At 40.8% G+C, this 10,254-nt stretch overlaps 1 non-coding gene across 1 annotated transcript; it reads right to left on the bottom strand.

Moving 5' to 3' along the window:
* Positions 1 to 9,607: 9,607 nt before the first annotated feature.
* Positions 9,608 to 9,679, bottom strand: TRNAG-GCC. Its single transcript has one exon. It is a non-coding gene; the product is annotated as a tRNA-Gly (tRNA).
* Between the last annotated feature and the right edge of the window lie 575 nt (positions 9,680 to 10,254).

The following is a 10,254-nucleotide window of genomic DNA, read 5'->3' as shown; positions in this document are numbered from 1 at the left end:
CACATGCACACATAGGCATACTGAGATCTTTTTTCCTTTTCCAGTGGGAATGATCAGCAGTTGCCGGCTACCTGCCCCCATATTTTATTCTCTGTGCTGTCATTCCCGTGGCAGACGGCTTTTTAATATATTTTCTCTTTCAGTTCCACTTTCCTGGCCACTTCCTAGCAACACAGAGGCATCTCAGAGGCTGCCTCCGGCACACCATGTGGACACCTTGGGATGCGGCTCAGCACACTCAGCGCGCTGCACACCCTGCCTGGGGCCGGCTGAGACCTTGTGTGAATTTGCGATGCCCTCATATAATTATCATTGCCCACTGAAACTCATCTCCATGTATATGTTTCCACCCATAGTTATGGACTTTCAGGAATTTTTATTGAAGAGGAGATGGTCTTTTCTGTTTTTCTCTTTATTATGTTTCGGATTATTTTTAAGGAAGAGAGGAACAGAAGATCTTTCGTTCGGCCTTCTTTTCCTAGAATTCTCTCAAAAGGCTTAAAAGGTGGTTGCAGTCGGAGTGAAAAAGATAAAGATGTAAGGCTAAAAGTTGTTGGTGATAGAAAATCAGAGTTTAAGACTTTAGAGGTGAAGTGTTCGATGATGATGTGTTCAAATAGGCTCTAAGTATCCATGGTTGAATGGAAATGAAAAATAATGAAGATGAGGTAAGAAGCTGTCAGGCTGGGCTCTCAATTCCATCATCCATGTGAAAACTGATGGATAATTGCAGTAATTGGGGTTAAAGAGGAGGCTGTGGATACCATAGCAAAGTTCTCAGAGAATGTGCGTCAATTGAAAGCTATGGGTGAGACAGTAAAAATGCAGACTTTTTATGTTGCTTCTTAAACGAAAGAAGCTGCACCCCGTGACAGTTTAATAAGAGAAAAATAAAAAAGCACAGGAAGCAAGGGCAGGCCTGAGGGGCAGTGTCCGTGGGCATCAGTCAGAGCTAGAAGTGCAGGATTTGGGAGTGCTGGCTTGCTGGAGGTAGCGCTCTGTGTTAGGAGAGATGGCTTCTGGACCTTCGCCAGTGTCGGGGCTCATCCCTTTCTGGTCATTTTTCATGAAACACAGAAACTCTGCTAAAATCTGCAGGATTTTCTGATTTCATTAAATTTTCACAGTTGTATTTCCCCTCCTTCTTGATTAATACAGAGCAGAAAGAGAAATACTGTTGGCAGTGTATGGTAGCTGCTGACTCTTTTTAATGGAATTGCTTAAATTACCTCTGGGATAATTTTGTGGATGAAAGTACTAGGCATTTTGCATGAGAATCAGGATGCCGTGGGTCTGAGTGAGTGGGAGGAAGACTGGTGTGAACTATTGGACAAGACAAAAGTGAAAAGAATTTTGAGTTACAGGGAGTCAGCCAGAGGAGATCATCTAAGTGAAAGCCAGACGAGGAGGAAAGAGAGCTTTGCAGACATGGTGGAAGGCAGGGGGACTTGCGGGTGAATATGGATGGTGAAGAATATTTCTGCAGCAGAGGAGTGATGGCATATCTGGAAACAGGGATGTCCCCCACTGAATCTGCAGTAATTCCTTTCCATTTTATACTTTTATACTGTTACCATCAAGTTTCCATTCCAAGTTTTGTGGCTCAAAATAGCCTTGTGTTATTATCATTTGGGGAAAAACAAGTGTTTCTGTTAGGACTGGGCATGGCTCTGTGTGGCAGAAAACCTCAATATAATGAAAAGTTTTTATTTCTTGTGTAAAGAATTGTAGGAGGGGACCTTCCAGGGCAGGAGTTCTGGCCGCACGGCCATCGGGCACCGTGGTCTTTCCTGTTCTCCGGTCAGCCACCCCAAGGGAGTGTCTCTCAACCAGCGTTCCCTGTGGTCACTGCCGCAGGTCTCAGACCTGGGCCCGAGGGGGTAGCAACAGGTAGTCTCCTCTTCTCTGATGAAGCTTCCTGGAAATTCCCCAGATCCCCTCCATCCTCCACGTCAGCAGACCTCGGCATGCATCTCACTCACCAGTACTTAGAGACAAGCGAGGCAGTGAGACCAAGACTTCTGGTTGCCTGCAAGCCGTCTAGCTGAAAATCAGGATTCCTTTTTTTGAGAGAAAAGGTGAGAGTGTGTTCTCACAAGGAGACCAGTACCAGTGTTTCTGCCGTGGAAACATGAAATCCTGCAGGAAGGGCAGGCAGACCTGCTGGGGACCGCAGCTGGGTGAGTCCAGCTGCAGGAAATATTGTTATGTTGAGCTTTGCAGTCTTCCAAATACTTATGAACTTTATTATACAAGACGTTTCATTCATATTGCTACCAAATTTACCAGGGAAGTATGGAGGTATTGGAAAGTTGTCAAGCTAGTGGAAGCTTTTACTTTAAGCTTAAATTGTGTTATTGGCTATAAATATTGTCAGTGGTTATCCTTAAGTGACAGGCTTACTTTGTTCATTTTTGAGAAAATGTCTGACAGATATTCTTGTCTGAAAAACATTTGTCTGCCAGTTGTTCTTTGCAGTCAACGTGCTGTTTCATGAAAATAGTAGAAGGTTCAGCTCACAACTAAACAATTGCACAAATGTTTTTGCTCGTGACAACGATCGTACTTTTACATACAGCAGAAGGGCCTTGTGTGTGCTTCCCAACTTGCCCCAGAGAACGTTAAAAAGGGTCCAGATTTAATAATGTTTCTGCTTCATCAAGGACATCCTTAGGTAGAAGTGGATGTGTTGGCATGAAGACAGCAGCCACTGTTCATTCATTCCATTAGCCCATCTTGTTCTGCACGTTCAGTGCAAAGGTCAACACAATGAAAATGAGTGTCTTAGTCTTTGATTAAGATGGCTCTGACCTTGCTCACCACAAGAGGGTTTGGGTGGCCCTCTGCAGACCACGTTTTGAGAACTGCTGAACTAAATTATCCAGTGATGTATTTCAATATAACTCAGAATAAATCCACTAGATTTTAGCGTTCAGTGCTATTTCTGAACACCACAGAAACTAATAATTTTTGTATTCTTAATTTCAATTAAATAAGTAGTTTATTGGACAGAATTATATTTGACAATTTAAAAATGTCCAATAGCGAGTAAAATGATTGAATACTTTCCCCTTCCCTGTTAATCCCTTTCCTTAGAGAATATAATTGGCGAAGCAGCAGACAGAAGGTGACATCTTAGTGAAGGGTGATGGAATCAAAAAAACCTGTTAATTTAGCATGCTGTTTTAAATTTAAATATTTATCGCATTTTCTTCAATGATTACTGGCCTCTTTATTCTTTTTAAAAACATCTTTCAGTCGTTCATTGAAATTGTTAACCACATTATCCAGTGCGGTATTGTTTCCATACAGTGAGTGTATCTTACAGATGGTAGGGATTTTATTTTTATCTCCACAGTCACCTGAGTTTCTCTGGCACTGGCCACAAGGTACAATTTTACTGGGGAGCCCGCAGGGATCCCTTTCAGCTCCTGTTGTTCATCTTCTCTCCTGGAAACTCCATGTGCCATTCATTCTCCTTCAAAGTGGCCAGCTTCTTTCAGATCCTGAGTTTTCTCTCCCCTCAAATATGTTTGCAGAGCACACTCCAAACATTTGTTTGTTTTTTTTTTCCTCTTTACCAATAGAAAATATGCATGCAGACCCTTATTTGTTTTTAGATATTGACTAAAAATCAGTATGGAAGATATTAAAAATTAAAAAGTCAATTCAATCATCCAATCTTCCATCTGTTTTATTTAAGCTGAGCGGCTCCCATTATAATATGCTGTCAGTCCATTGTTCTCCCTTACAATAAACCCTCTGGTCTTCACTTCATTTCTCTTTCATTGTAGGTTTTCATGGTCTAGCTTTTGAACATTTTTTAAATCACATGTTTAATTATATTTCTTCTTTATCTACTGTGTACTGAATTGTGTCACCTCCGAATGCCTGTGTTGGCACCATAACACCCAGTGTGGTGGTATTAGGAGATGGGGCATTTGGGAGATAATGAGGCCTAGATGAGGTCGCTATGTAAGGTCACATGAAGGTTTGGTGTCCTTGCTGGATGAGGAATAGTTACCCAATGCTCTCTCTCTTTCTGCCCCGTGAGGATGCAGTGAGAAGGTGGCCATCTGTAGTCCAGAAAGAGAGCCTTCGCTGGGGAGTTGGATTGGCTAGCCCCCTGGATCTTGGATTTCCCAGCCTCCCAGAACTCTGAGAAATGTTTGTTGTTGTTGTGGTTCAGATGCTCAGTCACATCCAACTCTTTGCAGCCCCATGAACTGCAGCATGCCAGGATTCTCTGTCCTTCACCATCTCCTGGAGCATGTTCAAATGCATGTCCATTGAGTCAGTGATGCCATCCCACCATCTCAATCTCTGTTGTCCCCTTCTCCTCTTGCCTTCAATCTTTCCCAGCATCAGGGTCTCTTCCAATGAGTCGGCTCTTCACATCAGGTGGCCAAAAGTATTGGAGCTTCAGTTTCAGCATCAGTCCTTCCAGTGAATATTCAGGGTTGATTTCCTTTAGGATTAACTTGTTTGATCTCCTTGCAGTCCAAGGGACTCTCAAGAGTCTTCTCTAACACCACAGTTCAAAAGCATCAATTCTTTGGTGCTCAGCTTTCTTTATAGTCCAACTCTCATATCCGTACATGACTACTGGAAAAACCATAGCTTTGACTAGATGAACCTTTGTCAGCGAAGTAATGCCTCTGCTTATTAATAAGTGGTCTAGGTTTGTCATAGCTTTTCTTCCAAGGAGCAACCGTCTTTTAATTTCATGGCTACAGTTTCAACGCTACAGTCACCATCTGCAGTGATTTTGAAGACCAAGAAAATAAAGTTTGTCATGAAGTGATGGGACTGGATGCCATAATCTTTGTTTTTGGATGTTGACTTTTTCAACATCAACATCAAAATCAATGAAAAACCAGCTTTTTCATTCTGTTATTCAAGCCACTTGGTCTACAATATTTTATTATGGCAGCCTGAGCTAAGAAACCATTTATCTGGAAGAATTTCTATCCTAGATCAATTCAACTGCCTACTTTTTTCGTATCCACACTTGATTGAGCAATTGAGCAAATCTTGAGATTTCCAGATGATTGGTGACACAGTCTGTTTCTATTTGCTGCCCTATCTGGGAGACCTTGCAGTTAGAATGGGAAAAAGTAGTGAGAATTTTGATCCTTTTCTACTCTCTTCCAAGTTCTGTCTCAATTTCCCTCTCACTCTCACAGCAGAGAATTGTGTCTTCTACTTTGTTGGAGGAAACTGGAAAGAAACCTGTAGTTTAGCGAATCTGAATTCGTATCTTTGACTCTGACACATTCTGATTGTGTGATCTTGGACAAACTATCTTCTTTGAGCTTTTTTTTTTTTCATCTACACACTGGGAATATAGTATTGCAGGAAGCTCTGAGTATTAGATGACTTCTAACACTGTGATTGAGATATAAAATGTAATCAGTAAATATTGATTATAATATTTGTTCATATAGAGATTGAAACCACTTCATGGGAATTCTTTCAACTTGTTGCCACTGCGCCTTTAAATTTGTTTGTATTCTTCTTTATTCTTTCCTCCCATTAAAATGTAATGGTCCTTCTTCAAATCCATTCCTCAGCTGCACTATACCCCCATTAGACCTTCATGAGGTCCTTCTTCCATCAGTTATAAACACTTCATCTTTCTCCACAGTGGATCCTGCCTAATCTTTAGACCAAGACTGGCTTCTCTGATATTTTGAAGTAAAGCATTGCTTCTCTCATTATTTGCTCTATCTTGCTCCTTTTTTTCAAACCATCACCTTCCTGCATCTGGTTAAAGGCTCACCACTCAAGACCCAGCTTGGATGTCACTTCATCTATAAAATTGTTCATAATTCCTACAGTTTTGTCTAGGTGAATTTTGGGTTTTGCTTTTAATTTTTCATTTATTTTAATTAATTTTTATTGGGATATAGTTGCTTTACAATGTTTTGTGAGTTTCTGCTGAATGGCAAAGTGATCAGCTATAGACATACCTATTTCCCCTCTTTTTTTGAATTTCCTTCCCCTTTAGGTCACCATGGAGCACTGAGTTTCCTGAACTTACAGTAGGTTGTTATTAGTCATCTATTTTATACATAATATAAATAGTGTACATATGTCAATCCCAATATCCCAATTCCTCTCAGCCCCCTTTCCCCCTTCATATTAGATGCCTTTTTATTTATTTGTTTATTTTTTTCCAAATTTGCTGGCATATTGAGTGCAGCACTTTATTTTTTTTTTTTTATTAGTTGGAGGCTAATTACTTCACAACATTTCAGTGGGTTATGTCATACATTGACATGAATCAGCCATGGAGTTACATGTATTCCCCATCCCGATCCCCCCTCCCACCTCCCTCTCCACCTGATTCCTCTGGGTCTTCCCAGTGCACCAGGCCCGAGCACTTGTCTCATGCATCCCACCTGGGCTGGTGGTCTGTTTCACCATAGATAATATACATGCTGTTCTTTTGAAACATCCCACCCTCACCTTCTCCCACAGAGTTCGAAAGTCTGTTCTGTATTTCTGTGTCTCTTTTTCTGTTTTGCATATAGGGTTATCGTTACCATCTTTCTAAATTCCATATATATGTGTTAGTATGCTGTGATGTTCTTTATCTTTCTGGCTTACTTCACTCTGTATAATGGGCTCCAGTTTCATCCATCTCATTAGAACTGATTCAAATGAATATTAGATGCCTTTTTAAAATGTCATCCGTTAAGAAACTGCCCCCTCCCTGTCAAAGCACATATCATACTGGAAATGCCCATGGCTTTTTGGTGCCTCCCCAAATTATTGTGAGCTCTTTCAGGATACAAAACCTGTATTTATATTATTTACTATCATATCTTTCATACTGTGCAAAATGCTTGGCATGTAGTAGGAATTTAATAGCCGTTTATTACTTTAATAAAGGGAAACAGATAAAGCTTAAGGAAGAATAACAAGAGAAGTTGAAAATGTTAGAGGTATTTTAAAATCATTGTCCTGACTACTCACTGGCTTATATATTCTCCTGTAGCTCTGTTACAAGTTGCAAGATATATGTGAACAGTTAACAAAGTAGAGATTGGATGCTGTGGAGGCTTAATGTTAATCCTTATGTAGAATATAATTTAAGAGTAATTAAATGGTCAGTGCACTTTTGAACTTGCTAAATTGCTTTCCCATTCTCTGTCTGCAGTCAGACTTAATTTCTCCCAGGGGTAATAATGGTGAAAGGTCAGAAATTTGTGGAAAGGCTTTCCTTTTCTTTCTCTTTTTAGTTCACAAATAGTATTCTTGAACCTCCCCTCCCCCCGCACACACACCCCAAATGAAGCAAGCCTTACTTAAAAGTGGCCTAGGGATGTTCTGAGCATGAGACGCAATATATTGAAGGTGTTACAAATTTTAGACCACTGAAGGAGGCAATAGATTCTTAGATAAGATGTCAAATTCTCTCCTTCCTTTTGTTTTATCATGGCAATGAGAAGGGCTAGCATCCAGGAGCATCCAAGGAAGAGAGGAGACTATTTTGGCTCATGAGATTTTATGAAATCTGTGCTCTCTGAGCTAAATTGTATTGCCTGACTCCTAGGGCACAGAGATGCCCTATGGTTAATAAAATATTTTAACATCCTTTCAGTCATGGTCTCTGCTTCCTTTTGGAAATTATACCAGTCACAAAGGACTGTGATGACTACAATAAAAAAAGTGGTGGGGTTGATCAGTATATGTAGCCACAAAAAAGAGCTCTCCTTGCTTTTATTCCTGGGACTGGACCTTAATTATGAAGACTTTTCCATCGTATAAATCTTCAGCAACCTCAAGGTCAAGGAAAGCCCTCTTCCCAGGAAGTAGTATTGAAGTATACACATTAGAAAAGACAGAAATGCTACATAGCTTGATCAATACCCATAAAATGCCTTCTTACTCAAGTGGGTAATTTACAATTCAGTGATCCACATGCCAATGTCATCTCAACCTCCATGCCCACCACATACCCCGATAATACCAGGATCCATCTCCAGGACTACAGGTCCTTTCTCTCTCTCCTCTTGAGAATAACTGAAGGAAGAGAGAGATGTGATTCCCTTCACTGTGCTGTGTGTGAAGGTTACAGAGGCAAAACATGCAAAACAACCAAACTGAAGAAAAACAATGGCCAGGCTGGGCTTTTTGTCTAGACCCATTGTCTTAAGGCACTTCCTCTGGCCTGACTTGAAGATAAAAACAAAGGAAGATTAATGTTTCTTATTCTGTTTATTACAATAGAGAAAATGATGATATGTTGTACTGATGCTGAAGCTGAAACGCCAATACTTTGGCCACCTGATGCGAAGAACTGACTCATTGGAAAAGACCCTGATGCTGGGAAAGATTGAAAGTGGAAGGAGAAGGGGATGACAGAGGATGAGATGGCTGGATGGTACCACTGACTCGATGGATATGAGTTTGAGTAAACCCTGGGAGTTGGTGATGGACAGGGAAGTCTGGCGTGTTGCAGTCCATGGGGTCACAAAGAGTTGGACACAACTGAGTGACTGAACTGAACTGAACTGTAATACTTCCCTAATATTTTTCTAAACTGAATGCTTTTGCTGACCAATATAAAGGATAGCCAAGGTTCTTAACTGGTGACGTGGAGGTGAATGAGTACCCTGCTGGTAACATTGTTTTTTGTGTCTGTATACAGTTGCATTTTCCTTGGGCGATCCCAAGGAATTCAAGACCTGGAAAGAAATAAGATTTGTTTATCTATGTAAAATAGTTGCAGCTACAGATAAAGATATGGATATAGACCCCTCAAATAGGTATTACATACAGTATATATGACTATATATATGCATGTATACATGTGTGAATGCATAAAAATACACATAAACATGCATGCATGCATGCTAAGCCGCTTCAGTCGTGTCCGACTCTGTGTGACCCTATGGACTGTAGCCTGCCAGGCTCCTCTGTCCATGGGATTTTCCAGGCAATAATAGTGGAGTGAGTTGCCGTGCTCTTCTCTGGGAGAGCTTCCCAACCTAGGAATCAAACTCACGTCTCCTGCGTTGGCAGGCAGGTTCTTTACCACTAGCGCCACCTGGGAAGCCCACACATAAACATACATGTGCTTATTTATGCACGCATACGTATAATACCTACCAACACATCAACTTGTTGACATTTTAAAATGACCAAAGGTTTTACAAAAAGAAAATCGCTTGAATGCTTTGAACATTTTTCTCGTAAGGAGACATAGATCATAATATATTTATGCAGAGGTCACTAGGCTGATAAATTACTTGGGGAAAGAAAGAGATACAGAGGTGGTTTGCAGGAAGGTCAAAGCACCTGAAAGATAGAATGAAATCGACTGTCTGTATAATTTCATTTCTTATTCTTTTTAGTTTCTTGATTTCTCTTCTTGATTTGCTTTTACCAAAATGAGTATCAGTAAATGGCCATGCCAATATTAACAATGAATGAACTAAGCCTAAATAATTAATTTCATTGATGTCTTCCTATCTCTCACCAAGAGCATGTATATCACTTCAGAACTGAGTCAGGGATAAAACAAGTTAGCTGTAATGTCATTTCTAGATTTAATGCTTATACTGGAGTGGATAACCATTCCCTTTTCCAGGGCATCTTCCCAACCCAGGGATCAAACCTGGGCCTCCTGCATGGCAGGCAGGTTCTTTACCGTCTGAGCCAGCAGGGAAGCCTGATACATAAAATAGTGAGATTATACTCTTTGTTCAAAAGGCCAGAGAAAAATCCAGCATTTTTATTATGAAACATTTACTGGTAACTTTCACAGGACACAGTTTGAGGGCCTACAATGTGACACTGGAATTCTGCAAGTCTTTCAGATACCTGTCTCTGACCCTTTATCATTTCTGTGGCTGGCAGCACAGGCATGTCTCAGGCATCCCCTGTTTTGGTCTGTGCGTAGTTGGGCAAAGGTAGTGTCGAACAAGGCAGAGACGATGTACTTTGAAAGGGTCTCTAAGCACCGTTTTGTTCATAGTCAGTCATGCACTTTAGCCAGCAAGTGTTTAATTTCTAACTTAATAAAATTACCAAAATGTGGATCTTAAAATAGGTGTCTAAGAAATGTCTCTTTGGGGAGGGATTACCATCAGCCACACAGAAAGCAGGATTGGAGACTGCGATCGTACTTACTGTAGAAAAGCATCTGCTCCTGGGCCTATTAATCCTCTTGCTTATAAAAACTTTCCAGCCCTAAGCACAAACACCAAAGGATGTGGGTAGAGAGGGCGGCAGAGTGCCTGG

Source organism: Cervus canadensis, chromosome 13 (genome assembly GCF_019320065.1).
Source record: "Cervus canadensis isolate Bull #8, Minnesota chromosome 13, ASM1932006v1, whole genome shotgun sequence".
Taxonomy (NCBI): domain Eukaryota; kingdom Metazoa; phylum Chordata; class Mammalia; order Artiodactyla; family Cervidae; genus Cervus; species Cervus canadensis.
The sequence above is the reverse complement of the archived record's forward strand: the minus strand, read 5'-3'. Positions and strand labels throughout refer to the sequence as shown.